Source organism: Carica papaya, chromosome 8 (genome assembly GCF_054855325.1).
Source record: "Carica papaya isolate Zhongbai chromosome 8, ASM5485532v1, whole genome shotgun sequence".
NCBI lineage: Eukaryota > Viridiplantae > Streptophyta > Magnoliopsida > Brassicales > Caricaceae > Carica > Carica papaya.
The window spans coordinates 21,560,594-21,582,106 of NC_142316.1; the positions used below are offsets into that span (position 1 = coordinate 21,560,594).

The following is a 21,513-nucleotide window of genomic DNA, read 5'->3' on the forward strand; positions in this document are numbered from 1 at the left end:
TCCTTATATTTCACCCATTTTCTTGGAAAGTCCTCGTGTTGCACCCATTTTTTTGCAGATGATTCTTTCGACGTTATGCGCGACTTGAATTATGGTCCGCAGGTTTATTAAAAAATGTGAGTCACGGCGCCGTGACATTTTACTTGATACTAGAACGAGAACGGAAGGTGCAGTGCGCATGCACAAGGAAACAAATGACGGGAGGGGGAAGAAAGGAGGAGAGTATGCATTTGCAGCGCGAAGTTAAACAGGTGTTATCATACCAGCACTAATGCACCGGATCCCATCAGAACTCCTCAGTTAAGTATGCTTGGGCGAGAGTAGTACTCAGATGGGTGACCTCCTGGGATGTCCTCGTGTCGCACTAATTTTTTTTCAGAGGGGTCGCTCGACGTTACGCGCGACTGGAGCTATGGTCTGCTGGTTTATACGCAAATATGAGTCAAGAAGCTAGGGCATTTTGATCGATATTAGAACGAGAAGGAGAGGTGCAGTGTGAACGCACAAGGAAACAAATGATGGGAAGGGGAAGGGAAGGAGAAGGAGTGTATGTATTTTCAGCACGAAATGAAACAGGTGCGATCATACTAGCACAAATTCACTGGATCCCATAAGAACTCCGCAGTTAAGTGTACTTTGGCGAAAGTAGTACAAGGATGGGTTATCTCCTGGGAATTTCTCATGTTGCACCCATTTTTTTTTTCAGATGGGCCGTTCGACGTTATACGCGACTGGAGCTATGGTCCACTGGTTTATACAGAAATGTGAGTCAAGACGCAGGGGCATTTTAATTGATATTAGAACGAGAAGGAGAGGTGAAGTGTGAACGCTCCAGGAAACAAATGACGGGGGGGGGGGGGGGGGAGAAAGGAGAAGGAGTGTATGTATTTGCAGTGCGAAATGAAACAAGTGCGATCATACCAGCACTAATGCACCGGATCTGAACTCCGCAGTTAAGTGTGCTTGTGAGAGAGTAGTACTCGGATGGGTGACCTCCTGGGAAGTCCTCGTATCGCACAAGTTTTTTTTCAGACGGGTCGTTCGACGTTACGTGCGACTGGAACTATGATCCACTGGTTTATACGCAAATGTTAGCCAAGAATCAGGGGCATTTTAATTGATATTAGAACGAGAAAAAGAGGTGAAGTGTGAACGCACCAGGAAACAAAAGACGGGAGGGGGAAGAAAGGAGAAGGAGTGTATGTATTTGCAGCGCAAAATGAAACAGGTGCGATCATACCTGCACTTATGCACCGGATCCCATCAGAACTCCGCAGTTAAGTGTCCTGGGAAGTCCTCGTGTTGCACCCATTTTTTTTTGGATGGGTCGTTTGACATTACGCGCAAATTGAATTATAAACCGCTTGTTCATTCGCAAAGGTGAGTCACGGTGCCGGGGTATTTTACTTGATATTAGAACGAGAAGGAGAGATGCAGAGTGCACGCACAAGGAAACAAATGATGGGAGGGGGGATGGAGGGAGAAAGAGTGTATGTATTTGCAGCGCAGAATGAAACATGAACGATCATACCAGCACTAATGCAACGGATTCTATCAGAACTTTGCAAGTTAAGGGTGCTTGGGCGAGAGTAGTACTAGGATGGGCGACCTGCTGCGAAGTCCTTATATTTCACCCATTTTCTTGGGAAGTCCTCGTGTTGCACCGATTTTTTTACAGATGATTCTTTCGACGTTACCCGCGACTTGAATTATGGTCCGTAGGTTTATTCGCAAATGTGAGTCACGGTGCCGTGACATTTTACTTGATATTAGAACGAGAACGAGTGGTGCAGTGCGCACGCACAAGGAAACAAATGACGGGAGGTCGAAAGAAAGGAGAAGGAATGTATGTATTTGCATCGCCAAATTAAACAGGTGCGATCATACCAGCACTTATGCACCGGATTCCATCAGCACTCTGCAGTTAAGTGTGCTTTGGCGAGAGTAGTACTCAGATGGGTGTCCTCCAGGGAAGCCATCGTGTTGCACCCATTTTTTTTTCGGATGGGTCGTTCGAAGTTACGCGGGAATGGAATTATGAACCGCTGTTATATTCGCAAAGGTGAGTCACGGTGCCGGGACATTTTACTTGATATTAGAACGAGAAGGAGAGATGCAGAGTGCACGCACAAGAAACAAATGATGGAAGGGGGGATGGACGGAGAAAGGGTGTATGTATTTGCAGCGCAGAATGAAGCATGAGCGATTATACCAGCACTAATGCCACGAATTCTATCAGAACTTTGCAAGTTAAGGGTGCTTTGGCGAGAGTAGTAATAGGATGGATGACCTCCTGCAAAGTCCTTATATTTCACCCATTTTCTTGGGAAGTCCTCGTGTTGCATCCATTTTTTTCAGATGATTCTTTCGATGTTACGCGCGACTTGAATTATGGTCCGCAGGTTTATTCGCAAATGTGAGTCACGTCACTGTGGCATTTGACTTGATATTATAACGAGAACGAGAGGTGCAGTGCGCACGCACAAGGAAACAAATGAAACGAGGGGGAAGAAAGGAGAAGGAGTGTATGTTTTTGCTGCGCGAAATTAAACAGGTGCGATCATACCAGCCCTAATGCACCGGATCCCATAAGAAACTCCGTAGTTAAGTGTGCTTGGGCGAGAGTAGTACTCGAATAGGTGACCTCCTGGGAAGTCCTCGTGTCGCACCAATTTTTTTTCAAACGGGTCGTTCGACGTTACGCGCGACTTGAGCTATGTTCCGCAGGTTTATACGCAAATGTGAGTCAAGAAGCAGGGGCATTTTAACCGATATTAGAACGAGAAGGAGAATTGCAGCGTGAACGCACAAGGAAACAAATAATGGGAGGGGGGAGGGAAGGAGAAGGAGTGTATGTATTTTCAGCGCTAAATGAAACAGGTGCGATCATACCAGCACAAATGCACCGGATCCCATCAGTACTCCGCAGTTAAGTGTGCTTTGGCGAAAGTAGTACAAGGATGGGTTACCTCCTGGGAAGTTCTCGTGTTGCACCTATTTTTTTTTCAGATGGGCCTTTCGACGTTACGCGCGACTGGAACTATGGTCTGCTGGTTTATACGCAAATGTGAGTCAAGACGCATGGGCATTTTAATTGATATTAGAATGAGAAGGAGAGGTGAAGTGTGAACGCACCAGGAAACAAATGACGGGAAAGGAAAGAAAGGAGAAGGACTGCATGTATTTGCAGCGCAAAATTAAACAGGTTGCCATCATACCATCACTAATGCACCGGATCCCATCAGAACTCCGCACTTAAGTGTGCTTTTGCGAGAGTAGTACTCGGATGGGTGACCTTCTGGGAAGTCCTCGTGTTGCTCCTATTTTTTTTCGGATGGGTCGTTCCCGTTATGCGCGAATGGAATTATGAACCGCTGGTTCATTCGTAAAGGTGAGTCACGGTTCTGGGACATTTTACTTGATATTAGAACGAGAAGGAGAGATGCAGAGTGCACACACAAGGAAACAAATGACGGGAGGGGGATGGAAGGAGAAAGAGTGTATGTATTTGCAGCGCAAAATTAAACATGAGCGATCATACCAGCACTGATGGAACGGATTTTATAAGAACTCCATAGTTAAGGGTGCTTGGGCGAGAGTAGTACTAGGATGGGTGACCTCCTGCGAAGTCCTTATATTTGACCCATTTCTTTGTGAAGTCCTCGTGTTGCACCCTTTTTTTTGCAGATGATTCTTTCGATGTTACGCACGACTCTAATTATGATCCGCAGGTTTATTCGCAAATGTGAGTCACGGCGCCGTGGCATTTTACTTGATATTAGAATGAGAACGGGAGGTGCAGTGCGGACGCACAAGGAAACAAATGACGGGAGGGGGAAGAAAGGAGAAGGAGTGTATGTATATGCAGCGCGAAATGAAACAGTTGCGTTCATACCATCACTAATGCGTCGGATTCCCTCAGAACTCCGCAGTTAAGTGTGCTTGGGCGAGAGTAGTACTCGGCTGGGTGACCTCCTGGGAAGTCCTTGTGTCGCACCAATTTTTTTTCAGACGGGTCGTTCGACGTTACCCGCGACTGGAACTATGGTCCTCTGGTTTATACGCAAATGTGAGTCAAGAATCAGGGGCATTTTTATCGATATTAGAACGAGAAAGAGAGGTGCAGTGTGAACGCACAAGGAACCAAATGATGGGAGGGGGCAGGGAAGGAGAAGGAGTGTATGTATTTTCAACACGAAATTAAACAGGTGCGATCATACCAGCACAAATGCACCGGATCCCAACAGAACTCCGTAGTTAAGTGTGCTTTGGCGAAAGTAGTACAAAGATGGGTTACCTCCTGGGAAATTCTCGTGTTGCACCCATTATTTTTTTCAGATGGGTCGTTCGACGTTACGCGCGACTTTAATTATGGTTCACAGATTTATTCGCAAATGTGAGTCACGGCGTCGTGGCATTTTACTTGATATTTGAACGAGAATGAGAGGTGCAGTGCGCACGCACAAGGAAACAAATGACAGGAGAGGGAAGAAAGGAGAAGGAGTGTATGTATTTGCAGCGCGAAATTAAACAGGATCGATCATACCAGCACTAATGCACCGTATCCCATCAGAACTCAGCAGTTAAGTGTGCTTTGACGAGAGTAGTACTCGAATAGGTGACCTCCTAGAGAAGTCCTCGTGTTGCACCCATTTTTTTTCGGATTTATCGTTCGACATTACGTGCGAATGGAATTATGAACCGCTGGTTCATTCGCAAAGGTGAGTCACCGTGCCGGGGTATTTTATTTGATATTAGAACGAGAAGGAGAGATGCAGAGTGCACGCACAAGGAAACAAATGACGGGAGGGGGGATGGAAGGAGAAAGAGTGTATATATTTGCAGCGTAGAATGAAACATGAGGGATCATACCAGCACTATTGCAACGGATTCTATCAGAACTCCGCAAGTCAAGGGTGCTTGGGCGAGAGTAGTACTAGGATGGGTGACCTCCTGCGAAGTCCTTATATTTCACCCATTTTCTTAGGAAGTCCTCGTGTTGCACCCATTTTTTTGCAGATGATTCTGTCGACGTTACGCGCGACTTGAATTATGGTCCGCAGGTTTATTTACAAATGTAAGTCACGGCGCCGTGGCATTTTACTTGATATTTGAAAGAGAACGGGTGGTGCAGTGCGCACGCACAAGGAAACAAATGACGGGAGGGAATCCGTTTAGTGCTGGTATGATCGCTCATGTTTCATTATGCGCTGCAAATACATACACTCTTTCTCCTTCCATCCCCCCTCCCGTCATTTGTTTCCTCGTGCGTGCACACTGCATCTCTCCTTCTCGTTCTAATATCAAGTAAAATGCCCCGGTACCTTGACTCACTTTGCGAATGAACCAACGGATCATAATTCCATTCGCGCATATCGTCGAACGACCCATCCGAAAAAAATGCGTGCAACACGAGGACTTCCGAGGAGTACACCCATCCGAGTACTACTCTCGCCCAAGCACACTTAACTGTGAAGTTCTTATGGGATCCGGTGCATTAGTGCTGGCATGATCGCACCTGTTTCATTTTGTGCTGCAAATACATACACTTCTTCTCCTTTCTTCCCCCTCCCGTCATTTGTTTCCTGTTACGTTCACACTTCACCTCTCCTTCTCGTTCTGATATAAATTAAAATGCCCCTGCGTCTTGACTCACATTTGCGTATAAACCAGTGGACTATAGTTCCAGTCGCGCGTAACGTTGAATGACCCATCTGAAAAGAATGGGTGCAACACGAGGACTTCCCAAGAGGTCACCCATCTGAGTATAACTCTCACCCAAGCACAGTTAACTGCAGAGTTCAGATTCGGTGTATTAGTGCTGGTATGATTGCACCTGTTTCATTTCGCGCTGCAAATACATACACTCTTTTTCCTTTCTTCCCCCTCCCGTCATTTGTTTCCTCTTGCGTGCGCACTGCACCTTTTATTCTCGCTCAAATATCAAGTAAAATGCCACGGCGCTGTGACTCACATTTGCGTATAAACCAGCGGACCATAGTTCCAGTAGCGCGTAGCGTCGAACGACCCATCTGAAAAAAAAAATGGGTGCAACATGAGAACTTCCCATGAAAATGGGTGAAATATATGGACTTCGCAGGAGGTCACCCATCCTAGTACTGTTCTCGCCCAAGCACCCTTAACTTGCGGAGTTCTGTTAAAATTCGTTGCATTAATGCTGGTATGATCGCTCCTGTTTAATTCTACGCTGCAAATACATACACTCTTTCTCCTTCCATTCCCCCTCCCGTCATTTGTTTCCTTGTGCGTGCACTCTGCTTCTCTGCTTTTCATTCTAATATCAAGTAAAATGTCCCGGCACCATGGCTCACCTTTGCGAATGAACCAGCGGTTCATAATTCCATTCGCGCGTAACGTCGAACGACCCATTCGAAAAAGAATGGGTGCAACACGAGGACTTCCCAGGAGGTCACCCATCCGAGTACCACTCTCGCCCAAGCACACTTAGTTGCGGAGTTCTGATGGAATCCGGTTCATTAGTGCTGCTATGATCGCAATTGTTTCATTTCACGCTGTAAATACATACACTCCTTCTCATTTCTTCCCCCTCCCTTCATTTGTTTCCTGGTGCGTTCTCACTTCACCTCTCCTTCTCGCTCTAATATCAATTAAAATGCCCTTGCATCTTGACTCACATTTGCGTATAAACCAGTGGACCGTAGTTCCAGTCGCGCGTAACATTGAATGACCCATCTAAAAAAAAATGGATGCAGCACGAGAACTTCCCAGGAGGTAACCCATCCTTGTACTATTTTCGCCAAAGCACACTTAACTGCAGAGTTCTGATGGGATCCGGTGCATTAGTGCTGGTATGATCGCACCAGTTTAATTTCACGCTGCAAATACATACACTCCTTCTCCTTTCTTCCCCCTCCTGTCATTTGTTTCCTATTGCGTTCACACTTCACCTCTCCTTTTCGTTCTAATATAAATTAAAATGCCCATTTGTCTTGACTCACATTTGCGTATAATCCAGTGAGCTATAGTTCCAGTCGCGCGTAACTTTGAACGACCCATCCGAAAAAAATGGGTGCAACACGAGGACTTCCCAGGAGGTCACCCATCTGAGTACTACTCTCGCCCAAGCACACTTAACTGCGGAGTTCAGATTCGGTGCATTAGTGCTGGTATGATCGCACTTGTTTCATTTCGCGCTGCAAATACATACACTCCTTCTCCTTTCTTCCCCCTCCCGTCATTTGTTTCCTGGTGCGTTCACACTTCACCTCTCCATATCGTTCTAATATCAATTAAAATGCCCTTACGTCTTGACTCACATTTGCATATAAACCAGCGGACCATAGTTCCAGTCGCGCGTAACGTCAAACGACCCATCTGAAAAAAATAATGGGTGCAACACGAGAACTTCCCAGGAGGTAACCCATCCTTGTACTACTTTCGCCAAAGCACACTTAACTGCGGAGTTCTGATGGGATCCGGTGCATTTGTGCTGGTATGATCGCACCTGTTTCATTTCTTACTGAAAATACATGCACTCCTTCTCCTTCCCTCCCCCCTCCCATCATTTGTTTCCTTGTGCGTTCACACTGCACCTCTCCTTTTCGTTCTAATATCGATTAAAATACCCCTGCTTCTTGACTCATATTTGCGTATAAACCACCGGACCATAGTTCCAGTCGCGTGTAACGTCGAACGACCCGTCTGAAAGAAACTTGGTGCGACACGAGGACTTCCAAAGAGGTCACCCATCCGAGTTCTACTCTCGCCCAAGCACACTTAACTGCGGAGTTCTTATGTGATATAGTGCATTAGTGCTGCCAGGATCGCTACTGTTTAATTTCGCGGTGCAAATACATACACTCCTTCTCCTTTCTTCCCCCTCCCGTCATTTGTTTGCTTGTGCGTGCGCACTGCACCTCCCGTTCTCGTTCAAATGTCCAGTAAAATGCCACGGCGTCGTGACTCAAATTTGCGAATAAACCTGCAGACCATAACTCAAGTCGCGTGTAACGTTGAAAGAATCATCTGCAAAAAAATGGGTGCAACACGAGGACTTCGCAAGAGGTCACCCATCCTAGTACTACTCCAGCCCAAGCACCCTTAACTTGCAGAGTTCTGATAGAATCCGTTCCATTAGTCCTGGTATGATCGCTCATGTTTCATTCTTCGCTGTAAATACATACACTCTTTCTCGTTCCATCCCCACTCCCGTCATTTGTTTCCTTGTGCGTGCACTCTGCATCTCTCCTTCTCGTTCTAATATCAAGTAAAATGCCCCAGCACCGTGACTCACCTTTGCGAATGAACCAGCGGTTTATAATTCCATTTGCGCGTAACGTCGAACGACCCATCCGAAAAAAAATGGGTTCAACAAGAGGACTTCCAAGTAGGTCACCCATCCGAGTATTACTTTCGCCCAAGCACATTTAACTACGGAGTTCTCATGGGAACCGATGCATTAGTGCTGGTATGATCGCACCTTTTTAATTTCGCGTTGCAAATACAAACACTCCTTCTCCTTTCTTCCCCCTCCCGTCATTTGTTTCCTTGTGCGTGCGCACTGCACCTCTCCTTCTCGTTCTAATATCAAGTAAAATGCCACGGCCCCGTGACTCACATTTGTGAATAAACCTGCGGACCATAATTCAAGTCGCGCGTAACGTCGAAAGAATCATCTGCAAAAAAATGGGTACAACACGAGGACTTCCCAATAAATTGGGTGAAATATAAGGACTTCGCAGGAGGTCACCCATCCTAGTACTACTCTCGCCCAATCACCCTTAACATGTGGAATTCTGATAGAATCTGTTGCATTAGTGTTGGTATGATCGCTCATGTTTCCTTCTCCGCTGCAAATCGTTCCATCCCCCCTCCTATCATTTGTTTCCTTGTGCGTGCACTCTGCATCTCTCCTTCTCATTCTAATATCAAGTAAAATGGCACGGCACCGTGCCTCACCTTTGCGAATGAAGCAGCGGTTCATAATTCCATTCGCGCGTAATGTCGAACGACCTATCCGAAAAAAAATGGGTGCAACACGAGGATTTCCCAGGAGGTCACACATCCGAGTACTGCTCTCGCCCAAGCACACTTAACTGCAGAGTTCTGATGGGATCCAGTGCACTAGTGCTGGCATGATCGCACCTGTTTCATTTCGCGCTGCAAATACATACACTCCTTCTCCTTTCTTCCCCCTCCCGTCATTTGTTTCCTGGTGCGTTCACACTTCACCTCTCCTTATCGTTCTAATATCAATTAAAATGCCCCTGCGTCTTGCGTCACATTTGCGTATAAACCAGCGGATCATAGTTCTAGTCGCGTGTAACGTCGAACGACCCATCTGGAGAAAAAATGGTTGTAACATGAGAACTTCTTAAGAGGTAACCCATCCTTGTACTACTTTCGCCAAAGCACACATAACTACGGAGTTCTGATGGGATCCGGTGCATTTGTGCTGGTATGATCGCACCTGTTTTATTTCGTGCTGAAAATATATACACTCCTTCTCCTTCCCTCCCCCCTCCCATTATATTTTTCCTTGTGCGTTCACACTGCACCTCTTCTTCTTGTTCTAATATCGATTAAAATGCCCCTGCTTCTTGACTCACATTTGCGTATAAACAAGCATACCGTAGTTCCAGTCGCGCGTAACGTCGAACGACCCGTCTAAAAAAAAATTGGTACGACATGAGGACTTCCCAAGAAGTCACCCATCCGAGTACTACTGTCACCCAAGCACACTTAACTGCTGAGTTCTGATGGGATACGGTACATTAGTGCTGGTATGATCGAACCTGATTAATTTTGCGCTGCAAATACATACACTCCTTCTCCTTTCTTCCCCCTCCCGTCATTTGTTTCTTTGTGCGTGCGCACTACACCTCCCGTTCTCGTTCTAATATCAAGTAAAATGTCACTGCACCTCCCGTTCAAGTTTTAATATCAAGTAAACTGCCACGGCGCCGTGACTCACATTTGCGAATAAACCTGCGGACCATAATTCAAGTCGCGCGTAACGTCGAAAGAATCATCTGCAAAAAAATGGGTGTAACACGAGGACTTCCCAAGAAAATGGGTGAAATATAAGGACTTCGCAGGAGGTCACCCATCCTAGTACTACTCTTGCCCAAGCACCAATAACTGCGGAGTTCTGATAGAATCCGTTGCATTAGTGCTGGTATGATCGCTCATGTTTCATTCTGCGCTGCAAATACATACACTCTTTCTCCTTCCATCCCCCCTCCCGTCATTTGTTTCCTTGTGCGTGCACACTGCATCTCTCTTTCTCGTTCTAATATCAAATAAAATGCCCCGTCACCGTGACTCACCTTTGCGAATGAACCAGCAGTTCATAATTTCATTCGCTCGTAACGTCGAACGACCCCTCCGAAAAATAATGGGTGCAACACGAGGACTTCCCATGAGGTCACCCATCCGAGTACTACTCTCGCCCAAGCACACTTAACTGCGGAGTTTTGATGGGATCCGGAGCATTAGTGCTGGTAAGATAGCACCTATTTAATTTTGCGCTGCAAATACATACACTCCTCCTTTCTTCCCCCTCCCATCATTTGTTTCCTGGTGCGTTCACACTTCACCTCTCCTTCTCGTTCTAATATCAAATAAAATGCCCCTGCATCTTAACTCACATTTTCGTATAAACCAGAAGACCATAGTTCCAGTCGTGCGTAACGTCAAACGACCCATCTGAAAAAAAAATGGATGCAACACAAGAACTTCCCAGGAGGTAACCCATCCTTGCACTACTTTTGCCAAAGCACACTTAACTGCGGAGTTCTGATGGGATCCGGTGCATTTGTGCTGGTATGATGGTACCAATTTTATTTTGTGCTGAAAATACATACACTCGTTCTCCTTCCCTCCCCCCTCCCATAATTTGTTTCCTTGTGCGTTCACACTACACCTCTCATGCTCGTTCTAATATCAATTAAAATGCACTTGCTTCTTGACTCACATTTGCGTATAAACCAGCGGACCATAGTTCCAGTTGCGCGTAACGTCGAACGACCCGTCTGAAAAAAAATATGTGCGACACGAGGACTTCCCCGGAGGTCACCCATCCGAGTACTACTCTTGCCCAAGCACACTTAACTGCGGAGTTCTGATGGGATCCGGAGCATTAGTGCTGGTATGATCGCACCTGTTTAACTTTGCGCTGCAAATACATAAACTCCTTTTCCTTTCATCCCCCTCCCATCATTTGTTTCCTTGTGCGTGCGCACTGCACTTCCCGTTCTCGTTCTAATATCAAGTAAAATACCACAGCACCGTGACTCACATTTGTGAATAAACCTGCAGACCATAATTCAAGTCGCGTGTAACGTCGAAAGAATCATCTGCAAAAAAATGGGTGCAACACGAGGACTTCCCAAGAAAATTGGTGAAATATAAGGACTTCGCGGGAGGTCACCCATCCTAGCACTACTCTCGCCTAAGCACCCTTAACTTGCGGAGTTCTTATAGAATCCATTGCATTAGTGGTGGTATGATGGCTCATGTTTCATTCTACGCTGCAAATACATATACTCTTTCTCCTTCAATCCCCCCTCCCGTCATTTGTTTCCTTATGCGTGCACTCTGCATCTCTCCTTCTCGTTCTAATATCAAGTAAAATTCCCCGGCACCGTGACTCACCTTTGCTAATGAACCAGCGGTTCATAATTCCATTCGCGCATAACGTCGAACGACCCATCTGAAAAAAAATAGGTGCAACACGAGGACTTCCTAGGAGGTCACCCATCCGAGTACTACTCTCGCCCAAGCACACTTAACTGCTAAGTTCTGATGGGATCCGGTGCATTAGTGCTGGTATGATCACACCTGATTAATTTTTCACTGCAAATACATTCACTCCTCCTTTCTTCCCCTTCCTGTCATTTGTTTCCTTGTGCGTGCGCACTACACCTCCCATTCTCGTTCAAATATCGAGTAAAATGTCACGGCGCCGTGACTCACATTTGCAAATAAACCTGCGGACCATAATTCAAGTCGCGCGTAACGTCGAAAGAATCATTTGCAAAAAAATGGGTACAACACGAGGACTTCCCAAGAAAATGGATGAAATATAAGGACTTCGCAGGAGGTCACCCATCCTAGTACTACTCTCGCCAAAGCACGCTTACCTGCGGAGTTCTGATAAAATCCGTTGCATTAATGCCGGTATGATCTCTCATGTTTTATTCTGCGCTGCAAATACATACACTCTTTCTCCTTCCATCCCCCCTCCCGTCATTTGTTTCCTTGTTCGTGCACCTACATCTCTCCTTCTCGTTCTAATATCAAGTAAAATGTTCCGGCACCGTGACTCACCTTTGCGAATGAACTAGCGGTTCATAATTCCATTCGCGCGTAATGTCGAACGACCCATCCGAAAAAAAATGAGTGCAACACGAGGACTTCTCAGGAGGTCACCCATCCGAGTACTACTCTCGCCCAAGCACACTTGACAGCGGAGTTCTGATGGGATCCGGTGCATTAGTGCTGGTATGATCGCACCTGTTTCATTTCGCGCTGCAAATACATACACTCCTTCTCCTTTCTTCCCCATCCTGTCATTTGTTTCCTGGTGCGTTCACACTTCACCTCTCCTTCTCGTTATAATATCAATTAAAATGCCACTGCATCTAGATTTACATTTACGTATAAACCAGGGGACCATAGTTCAAGTCTCGCGTAATGTCGAACGACCCATTTGAAAGAAAAAATGGGTGCAACATGAGAACTTACCAAGAGGTATCCCCTCCTTGTACTACTTTCGCCAAAGGACACTTAACTGCGGAGTTCTGTTGGGATCCGGTGCATCTGTGTTGGTATGATTGCACCTGTTTCATTTCGAGCTGAAAATACATAAACTCCTTCTCCTTTCCTCCCCCTCCCATCATTTATTTTCTTGAGCGTTCACACTGCACCTCTCCTTCTCGTTCTAATATCGATTAAAATGCCCCTGCTTCTTGACTCACATTTGCGTATAAACCAGCAGACCATAGTTCCAATCGCACGTAACGTCGAACGACCCGTCTGAAAAAAAATTGGTGCGACACGAAGACATCCCAAGAGGTCACACATCCGAGTACTACTTTTGTCCATGCACACTTAACTGCGGAGTTCTGATGGGATCCGGTGCATTAGTGCTGGTATGGTCGCACCTGATTAATTTCGCGCTGTAAATACATACACTCCTTCTCCTTTCTTCCCCCTCCCGTCATTTGTTTCCTTGTGCGAGCGCACTGCACCTCCCGTTCTCGTTCAAATATCAAGTAAAATACCACGGCGCCGTGACTCACATTTGCAAATAAACCTGCGGACCATAATTCAAGTCGCGCGTAACGTCGAAAGAATCATCTGCAAAAAAATTGGTGCAACACGAGGACTTCCCAAGAAAATGGGTGAAATATAAGGACTTCGCAGGAGGTCACTAATCCTAGTACTACTCTCGCCCAAGCACCCTTAACTTGCGGAGTTCTGATAGAATCCGTTTCATTAGTGCTGGTATGATCGCTTATGTTTCATTCTGCGCTGCAAATACATACACTCTTTCTCCTTCCATCCCCCCTCCCGTCATTTGTTTCCTTGTGCATGCACTCTGCATCTCTCCTTCTCGTTCTAATATAAAGTAAAAGGCCCCGGCACCGTGACTCACCTTTGCGAATGAACCAGCGGTTCATAATTCCATTCGCGCATAACGTCGAACGACCCATCGGAAAAAAAAATAGGTGAAACACGAGGACTTCTAAGGAGGTCACCCATCCGAGTACTACTCTCTCCCAAGCACACTTAACTGCGGAGTTATGATTGGATCGGGTGCATTAGTGCTAGTATGATTGCACCTGTTTCATTTCGCACTACAAATAAATAAACTCCTTCTCCTTTCTTCCCCTCCCGTCATTTGTTTCCTTGTGCGTGCGCACTGCACCTCCCGTTCTCGTTCTAATATCAAGCAAAATGTCACGGCGCCGTGACTCACATTTGCGAATGAACTTGCGGACCATAATTCAAGTCGCGCGTAACGTCGAAAGAATCATCTGTAAAAAAATGGGTGCAACAAAAGCACTTACCAAGAAAATGGGTGAAATATAAGGACTTCGCAGGAGGTCACCCAACCTAGTACTACTCTCGCCCAAGCACCCTTATCTTGCGGAGTTCTGATAGAATCCGTTTCATTAGCTCTGGTATGATCGCTTATGTTTCATTCTGCGCTACAAATACATACACTCTTTCTCCTTCCATCCCCCCTCCCGTCATTTGTTTCCTTGTGCGTGCACTCTGCATCTCTCATTCTCGTTCTTATATCAAGTAAAATGCCCCAGCACTGTGACTCACCTTTGCGAATGAACCAACGGTTCATAATTCCATTCGCACGTAACGTCGAACGATCCATCAGAAAAAAAAATGGGCGCAACATGAGGAATTCCCAGGAGGCCACCCATCCGAGTACTTCTCTTGCAGAAGCACACTTAACAGCGGAATTCTGATGGGATCCGGTGCTTTAGTTCTGGTATGATCACACCTGTTTAATTTCGCGCTGTAAATACATACACTCCTTCTCCTTTCTTCTCCCTCCCGTCATTTGTTTCCTTGTGCGTGCGCACTGCACGTCCCGTTCTCGTTCAAATATCAAGTTTAATGCTACGGCGACGTGACTCATATTTGCGAATAAACCTACGGACCATAATTCAAGTCGCGCGTAACGTCGAAAAAATCTTCTGCAAAAAAATGGGTGCAAACACGAGGACTTCCCAAGAAAATGGGTGAAATATAAGGACTTCGCAGGAGGTCACCCATCTTAGTACTACTCTCACCCAAGCACCCTTAACTTTCGGAGTTCTGATAGAATCCGTTGCATTAGTGCTGGTATGATCGCTCATGTTTCATTATGCACTGCAAATACATACACTCTTTCTCCTTCCATCTCCCCTCCCGTCATTTGTTTCCTTGTGCGTGCACTCTGCATCTCTCCTTCTCGTTCTAATATCAAGTAAAATATCCCCGCACCATGACTCACTTTTGCGAATGAACCAGCGGTTCATAATTCCATTAGTGCCTAACGTCGAACGACTCATTAAAAAAAATGGGCACAAAACGAGGAATTCCCAATAGGTCACCAATCCGAGTACTACTCTCGCCCAAGCACACTTAACTGCGGAGTTCTAATGGGATTCGGTGCATTAGTGCTGGTACGATCGCTCATGTTTTATTTTGCGCTGCAAATACATACACTCTTTCTCCTTTCTTCCCCCTCCCGTCATTTTTTTTCCTGGTGCGTTCACACTTCACCTCTCATTCTCATTCTAATATCAATTAAAATGCCCCTGCGTCTTGACTCATATTTGAGTATAAACTAGTGGACCATAGTTCTAGTGGCGCGTAACGTCGAACGACCCATCTGAAAAAAAAAATGGGTGCAACACGAGAACTTCCCAGGACGTAACCCATCCTTGTACTACTTTCACCAAAGCACACTTAACTGCGGAGTTCTGATGGGATCCGGTGCATTTGTGCTAGTATGATCCCACCTGTTTCATTTCGTGCTGAAAATACATACACTCCTTCTCCTTCTCTCCCCCCTCCCATCATTTGTTTCATTGTGCGTTCACACTGCACCTCTCCTTCTCGTTCTAATATCAATTAAAATGCCCCTGCTTCTTGACTCACATTTGCGTATAAACTAGCGGACCATAGTTCCAGTCGCGCGTAACGTCGAACGACCTGTTTGAAAAGAAATTGGCGCGTCACGAGGACTTCGCAGGAGGTCACCCATCCTAGTACTACTCTCACCCAAGCACCCTTAACTTGCGGAGTTCTGATAGAATCCATTGCATTAGTGCTGGTATGATCGCACCTGTTTAATTTCGCGCTGCAAATACATATACTCTTTCTCCTTCCATCCCCCCTCCCGTCATTTGATTCCTTGTGCGTGTACTATACATCTCTTCTTCTCTTTCAAGTATTAAGTAAAATGCCCCGGCATCGTGACTCACCTTTGCAAATGAACCAGCGGTTCATAATTCCATTCCCGCGTAACGTCGAACGACCCATCCGAAAAAAAATGGGTGCAACACGAGGACTTCCCAGGAGGTCACCCATCCGAGTACTACTCTCGCGCAAGCACACTTAACTGCAGAGTCCTGATTTTATCCGGTGCATAAGTGCTGGTATGATCGCACCTGTTTAATTTCACGCTGCAAATACATACACTCTTTCTCCTTTCTTCCCCCTCCGGTCATTTGTTTCCTTGTCCGTGCGCACTGCACCTCCCGTTCTCGTTCAGATATCAAGTAAAATGCTACGGCGCCGTCACTCACATTTGCGAATAAACCTTCGAACCATAATTCAAGTCGCGCGTAACGTCGAAAGAATCATCTGTAAAAAAATGGGTGCAACACGAGGACTTCCCAAGAAAATGGGTGAAATATAAGGACTTCGCAGGAGGTCACCCATCCTAGTACTACTCTCGCCTAAGCACCCTTAACTTACGGAGTTTTGATAGAATCTGTTGCTTTAGTGCTGGTATGATTGCTCATGTTTCATACTGCGCTGCAAATACATACACTCTTTCTCCTTCCATCCCCCCTCCCGTCATATGTTTCCTTGTGCGTGCACTCTCCATCTCTCATTCTCGTTATAATATCAAGTAAAATGCCCCGGCACCATGACTCACCTTTGCGAATGAATCAGCGGTTGATAATTCAATTCGCACGTAACGTCGAACGACCCATCTGAAAAAAAATGGGTGCAACACGAGGACCTCCAAGGAGGTCACCCATTCGAGTACTACTCTCGCCCAATCACTCTTAACTGCGGCGTTCTGATGGGATCTAGTGCATTAGTTCTGGTATGATCGCACCTGTTTCATTTCGCGTTGCAAATACATACACTCCTTCTCCTTTCTTCCCCCTCCCGTCTTTTGTTTCCTTGTGCGTGCGCACTGCACCTCCCGTTCTCGTTCTAATATCAAGTAAAATGCCACGGCGTCGTGCCTCACATTTGCGAATAAACCTGCGGACCATAATTCAAGTCGCGCGTATTGTCAAAAGAATTATCCGCAAAAAAATGGGTACAGCACGAGGACTTCTATAGAAAATGGGTGAAATATAAGGACTTCGCAGGAGGTCACCCATCCTAGTACTACTCTCGCCCAAGTACGCTTACCTGCGGAGTTCTCATAGAATCCGTTGCATTAGTGCTGGTATAATCTCTCATGTTTCATTCTACGCTGCGAATACATACACTCTTTCTCCTTTTATCCCCCCTCCCGTCATTTGTTTCCTTGTTCGTGCACTCTGCATCTCTCATTCTCATTATAATATCAAGTAAAATGCCCCGGCACCGTGACTCACCTTTGCGAATGAACCAGCGGTTCATAATTCCATTCACGCGTAACGTCGAACGACCCATCCGAAAAAAATAGGTGCAACACGAGGACTTCCCAGGAGTTCACCCATCCGAGTACTACTCTCACCCAAGCACACTTAACTGCGAAGTTCTGATGGGATCCGGTGCATTAGTGCTGGTATGATCGCACCTGTTTCATTTCGCGGTGTGAATACATACACTCCTCCTTTCTTCCCCCTCCCGCCATTTCTTTCCTTGTGCGTGCGCACTGCACCTCCCGTTCTCGTTCTAATATCAAGTAAAATGCCACGGCGCCGTGACTCACATTTGCGAATAAACCTGCGGACTATAATTCAAGTCGCGCATAACATCAAAAGAATCATCTGCAAAAAAATGGGTGGAACACGAGGACTTCCCAAGAAAATGGGTGAAATATAAGGACTTCGCAGGAAGTCACCCATCCTAGTATTACTCTCGCCCAAGTACCACTAACTTGCGGAGTTCTGAAAGAATCTGTTGCATTAGTGCTGGTATGATCACTCATGTTTCACTCTGCGCTGCAAATGCATACACTCTTTCTCCTTCCGTCCCCTCTTCCGTCATTTGTTTCCTTGTCCGTGCACTTTGCATCTCTCTTTCTCGTTCTAATATCAAGTAAATTCCTCCGGCACCGTGACTCACCTTTGCGAATGAACCAGCGGTTCATAATTCTATTCGCACGTAACGTCGAACGACCCATCCGAAAAAAAATGGGTGCAACACGTGGACTTCCCAGGAGGTCACCCATCCGAGTACTACTCTCGCGTAAGCACACTTAACTGCGAAGTCCTGATTTTATCCAGTGCATAAGTGCTGGTATGATCGCACCTGTTTCATTTCGCGCTGTAAATACATACACTCCTTCTCCTTTCTTCCGCTTCCCGTTAATTGTTTCCTGGTGCGTTCAAACTTCACCTCTCCTTCTCGTTCTAATATCAATTAAAATGCCCCTGCCTCTTGACTCACATTTTTGTATAAACCAGCGGACCATAGTTCCAGTCGCGCGTAACGTCAAACGACCCATCTGAAAAAAAAAAGAGTGCAACACGAAAACTTCCCAGTAGGTAACCCATCCTTGTACTACTTTCGCTAAAGCACACTTAACTACGGAGTTCTGATTTGATCCGGTGCATTTGTGCTTGTATGATCGCACCTGTTTCATTTCGTTTTGAAAATACATACACTCCTTCTCCTTCCCTCCCCCCTCCTATCATTTGTTTCCTTCTGCGTTCACACTGCACCTCTCCTTCTAGTTCTAATATCGATTAAAATGCCCCTACTTCTTGACTCACATTTGCGTATGAACCAGCGGACCACAGTTCCAGTCCCAAGAGGTCACCCATCCGAGTACTAGTCTCGCCCAAGCACATTTAACTGCGGAGTTCTGATGGGATCCGGTGCATTTGTGCTGGTATGATCGCACCTATTTAATTTCGTGCTGCAAATACATATTCTCCTTCTCCTTTCTTGCCCCTCCCGTCATTTGTTTCCTTGTGCCTGCGCACTGCACCTCCCGTTCTCGTTCAAATATAAAGTAAAATGCAACGGCGCCATGACTAACATTTGCTAATAGACTTGCGGACCATAATTCAAGTTGCGCATAACGTCGAAAGAATCATCTGGAAAAAAATTGGTGCAACACGAGGACTTCCCAGGAGGTCACCCATCCGAGTACTATTCTCGCCCAAGCACACTTAACTGCAGAGTTCTGATGGGATCCGGTGCATTAGTATTGGTATGATCGCACCGGTTTACTTTTGCGCTGCAAATACATACACTCCTTCTCCTTTCTTCCCCCTCCCGTCATTTGTTTCCTTGTTTGTGCGCACTGCACCTGCCTTTCTCGTTCTAATATCAAGTAAAATGCCACGGCGCCGTGACTCAAATTTACGAATATAACCTGCGGACCATAATTCAAGTCGCGCGTAATGTCGAAAGAATCATGTGCAAAAAAATGGGTGAAATATAAGGACTTCGCAGGTGGTCACCCATCCTAGTACTACTCTCGCCCAAGCACCCATAACTGCGGAGTTCTGATAGAATTCGTTGCATTAGTGCTGGTATGATCGCTCATGTTTCATTCTGCGCTGCAAATACATACAATCTTTCTCCTTCCATCCCACCTCCCGTCATTTGTTTCCTTGTGCGTGCACTCTATATCACTTCTTCTCGTTCTAATATCAAGTAAAATGCCCCGGCACCGTGACTCACCTTTGCGAATGAAACAGCGGTACATAAGTCCATTTGCGCGTAACGTTGAACGACCCATCCAAAAAAAAAAGGGTGATACACGAGGACTTCCCAAGAGGTCACCCATTCGAGTACTACTCTCGCCCAAGCACACTTATCTGTGAAGTTCTGATGGGATTCGGTGCATTAGTGCTGGTACAACCGCTCATGTTTTATTTTGCGCTGCAAATACATACACTCCTTTTCCTTTCTTCCCCTTCCCGTCATTTTTTTTCCTGGTGCGTTCACACTTCACCTCTCATTCTCGTTCTAATATCAATTAAAATGCCCCTGCATCTTGACTCACATTTGCGTATAAACCAGCGGACCATAGTTCTAGTGGCGCGTAACGTCGAACGACCCATCTGAAAAAAAAAATGGGTGCAACACGAGAACTTCCCAGGACGTAACCCATCCTTGTACTACTTTCACCAAATCACACTTAACTGCGGAGTTCTGATGGGATCCGGTGCATTTGTGCTAGTATGATCGCACCTGTTTCATTTCGTGCTGAAAATACATACACTCCTTCTCCTTCTCTCCCCCCTCCCATCATTTGTTTCCTTGTGTGTTCACACTGTACCTCTCATTCTCGTTCTAATATCGATTAAATTGCCCCTTCTTCTTGACTCACATTTGCGTATAAACTAGTGGACCATAGTTCCAGTCGCGCGTAATGTCGAACGACCCGTCTGAAAAGAAATTGGCGCGTCACGAGGACTTCGCAGGAGGTCACCCATCCTAGTACTACTCTCACCCAAGCACCCTTAACTTGCGGAGTTCTGATAAAATCCATTGCATTAGTGCTGGTATGATCGCTCATGTTTCATTCTGCGCTGCAAATACATACACTCTTTCTCCTTCCATCCCCGCTCTCGTCATATGTTTCCTTGTGCGTGCGCTCTGCATCTATCCTTCTCGTTCTAATATCAAGTAAAATGCTCCGGTAATGTGACTGACCTTTGTGAATTAACCAGCGGTTTATAATTCCATTCGCGCATAACGTCGAACGACCCATCCGAAAAAAAAAAGGTGCAACACGAGGACTTCCCAGGAGGTCACCCATCCAAGTACTACTCTCGCCTAAGCACACTTAACTGCAGAGTTCTGATGGTATCCGGTGCATTTGTGCTGGTATGATCGCACCTATTTCATTTCGTTCTGAAAATACATACACTCCTTCTCCTTCCCTCCCCCCTCCCATCATTTCTTTCCTTGTGCGTTCACACTGCACCTCTCCTTCTCATCCTAATATCGATTAAAATGCCCTTGTTTCTTGACTCACATTTACGTATAAACCAGCGGACCATTATTCAAGTCGCGCGTAACGTCGAACGACCTGTCTGAAAAAAAATTGGTACGACACGAGGACTTCCTAAGAGGTCACCTATCCGATTACTACTCTCGCCCAAGCACATTTAACTGCAGAGTTCTGATGTGATCCGGTTCATTAGTGCTGGTATTATCGCACCTGTATAATTTTGCGCTGCAAATACATACACTCCTTCAACTTTCTTCCCCCTCCGGTCATTTGTTTCCTTGTGCATGCGCACTGCACCTCCCGTTCTCGTTCAAATATCAAGTAAAATGCCACGGCGCCGTGACTCACATTCGGGAATAAACCTGCGGACCATAATTCAAGTCGCATGTAACGTCGAAAGAATCATCTGCATAAAAAATGGGTGCAAATATAAGGACTTCGCAGGAGGTCACCCATCCTAGTGCTACTCTCGCCCAAGCACCCTTAACTTGCGGAGTTCTGATAGAATCCGTTGTATTAGTTCTGGTATGATCGCTCATGTTTCATTCTGCGCTGCAAATACATACACTCTTTCTCCTTCCATCCCCCCTCCCGTCATTTGTTTCCTTGTGCGTGCACTCTTCATCTCTCCTTCTCGTTCTAATATCAAG

At 46.0% G+C, this 21,513-nt stretch overlaps 1 non-coding gene and 34 pseudogenes across 1 annotated transcript; 8 read left to right on the forward strand and 27 right to left on the reverse strand.

Annotated features, from left to right (window-relative positions):
* The first annotated feature begins 249 nt into the window (after window positions 1-249).
* LOC148252097 (5S ribosomal RNA) lies at window positions 250-368 on the forward strand (annotated as a pseudogene).
* Window positions 369-574: 206 nt separating this feature from the next.
* LOC148252098 (5S ribosomal RNA) lies at window positions 575-693 on the forward strand (annotated as a pseudogene).
* A 214-nt stretch (window positions 694-907) lies between these two features.
* On the forward strand, window positions 908-1,021 carry LOC148252099 (5S ribosomal RNA; annotated as a pseudogene).
* Window positions 1,022-1,873: 852 nt separating this feature from the next.
* LOC148252100 (5S ribosomal RNA) lies at window positions 1,874-1,992 on the forward strand (annotated as a pseudogene).
* A 560-nt stretch (window positions 1,993-2,552) lies between these two features.
* LOC148252101 (5S ribosomal RNA) lies at window positions 2,553-2,672 on the forward strand (annotated as a pseudogene).
* Window positions 2,673-2,878: 206 nt separating this feature from the next.
* Window positions 2,879-2,997, forward strand: LOC148252102 (5S ribosomal RNA; annotated as a pseudogene).
* Window positions 2,998-3,881: 884 nt separating this feature from the next.
* LOC148252103 (5S ribosomal RNA) lies at window positions 3,882-4,000 on the forward strand (annotated as a pseudogene).
* A 206-nt stretch (window positions 4,001-4,206) lies between these two features.
* LOC148252104 (5S ribosomal RNA) lies at window positions 4,207-4,325 on the forward strand (annotated as a pseudogene).
* A 1,076-nt stretch (window positions 4,326-5,401) lies between these two features.
* LOC148252105 (5S ribosomal RNA) lies at window positions 5,402-5,520 on the reverse strand (annotated as a pseudogene).
* An 881-nt stretch (window positions 5,521-6,401) lies between these two features.
* LOC148252106 (5S ribosomal RNA) lies at window positions 6,402-6,520 on the reverse strand (annotated as a pseudogene).
* Window positions 6,521-6,725: 205 nt separating this feature from the next.
* On the reverse strand, window positions 6,726-6,844 carry LOC148252107 (5S ribosomal RNA; annotated as a pseudogene).
* A 204-nt stretch (window positions 6,845-7,048) lies between these two features.
* On the reverse strand, window positions 7,049-7,162 carry LOC148252108 (5S ribosomal RNA; annotated as a pseudogene).
* A 207-nt stretch (window positions 7,163-7,369) lies between these two features.
* On the reverse strand, window positions 7,370-7,488 carry LOC148252109 (5S ribosomal RNA; annotated as a pseudogene).
* A 1,521-nt stretch (window positions 7,489-9,009) lies between these two features.
* On the reverse strand, window positions 9,010-9,128 carry LOC148252110 (5S ribosomal RNA; annotated as a pseudogene).
* A 531-nt stretch (window positions 9,129-9,659) lies between these two features.
* On the reverse strand, window positions 9,660-9,778 carry LOC148252111 (5S ribosomal RNA; annotated as a pseudogene).
* A 601-nt stretch (window positions 9,779-10,379) lies between these two features.
* On the reverse strand, window positions 10,380-10,498 carry LOC148252112 (5S ribosomal RNA; annotated as a pseudogene).
* Window positions 10,499-10,701: 203 nt separating this feature from the next.
* Window positions 10,702-10,820, reverse strand: LOC148252113 (5S ribosomal RNA; annotated as a pseudogene).
* Window positions 10,821-11,026: 206 nt separating this feature from the next.
* On the reverse strand, window positions 11,027-11,145 carry LOC148252114 (5S ribosomal RNA; annotated as a pseudogene).
* Window positions 11,146-11,706: 561 nt separating this feature from the next.
* LOC148252115 (5S ribosomal RNA) lies at window positions 11,707-11,825 on the reverse strand (annotated as a pseudogene).
* A 556-nt stretch (window positions 11,826-12,381) lies between these two features.
* LOC148252116 (5S ribosomal RNA) lies at window positions 12,382-12,500 on the reverse strand (annotated as a pseudogene).
* A 531-nt stretch (window positions 12,501-13,031) lies between these two features.
* Window positions 13,032-13,150, reverse strand: LOC148252117 (5S ribosomal RNA; annotated as a pseudogene).
* A 1,595-nt stretch (window positions 13,151-14,745) lies between these two features.
* LOC148252118 (5S ribosomal RNA) lies at window positions 14,746-14,867 on the reverse strand (annotated as a pseudogene).
* A 202-nt stretch (window positions 14,868-15,069) lies between these two features.
* On the reverse strand, window positions 15,070-15,190 carry LOC148252119 (5S ribosomal RNA; annotated as a pseudogene).
* Window positions 15,191-15,398: 208 nt separating this feature from the next.
* Window positions 15,399-15,517, reverse strand: LOC148252120 (5S ribosomal RNA; annotated as a pseudogene).
* A 206-nt stretch (window positions 15,518-15,723) lies between these two features.
* Window positions 15,724-15,843, reverse strand: LOC148252121 (5S ribosomal RNA; annotated as a pseudogene).
* A 206-nt stretch (window positions 15,844-16,049) lies between these two features.
* Window positions 16,050-16,168, reverse strand: LOC148252122 (5S ribosomal RNA; annotated as a pseudogene).
* Window positions 16,169-16,729: 561 nt separating this feature from the next.
* On the reverse strand, window positions 16,730-16,848 carry LOC148252123 (5S ribosomal RNA; annotated as a pseudogene).
* A 559-nt stretch (window positions 16,849-17,407) lies between these two features.
* LOC148252124 (5S ribosomal RNA) lies at window positions 17,408-17,526 on the reverse strand (annotated as a pseudogene).
* Window positions 17,527-18,409: 883 nt separating this feature from the next.
* Window positions 18,410-18,528, reverse strand: LOC148252125 (5S ribosomal RNA; annotated as a pseudogene).
* Window positions 18,529-18,676: 148 nt separating this feature from the next.
* LOC148252126 (5S ribosomal RNA) lies at window positions 18,677-18,798 on the reverse strand (annotated as a pseudogene).
* Window positions 18,799-19,003: 205 nt separating this feature from the next.
* LOC148252127 (5S ribosomal RNA) lies at window positions 19,004-19,122 on the reverse strand (annotated as a pseudogene).
* Window positions 19,123-19,651: 529 nt separating this feature from the next.
* LOC148252128 (5S ribosomal RNA) lies at window positions 19,652-19,772 on the reverse strand (annotated as a pseudogene).
* A 208-nt stretch (window positions 19,773-19,980) lies between these two features.
* LOC148252129 (5S ribosomal RNA) lies at window positions 19,981-20,099 on the reverse strand (annotated as a pseudogene).
* Window positions 20,100-20,631: 532 nt separating this feature from the next.
* LOC148252130 (5S ribosomal RNA) lies at window positions 20,632-20,750 on the reverse strand. Its single transcript, XR_015815232.1, has one exon. It is a non-coding gene; the product is annotated as a 5S ribosomal RNA (ribosomal RNA).
* Window positions 20,751-20,956: 206 nt separating this feature from the next.
* On the reverse strand, window positions 20,957-21,075 carry LOC148252131 (5S ribosomal RNA; annotated as a pseudogene).
* Window positions 21,076-21,513: the final 438 nt, after the last annotated feature.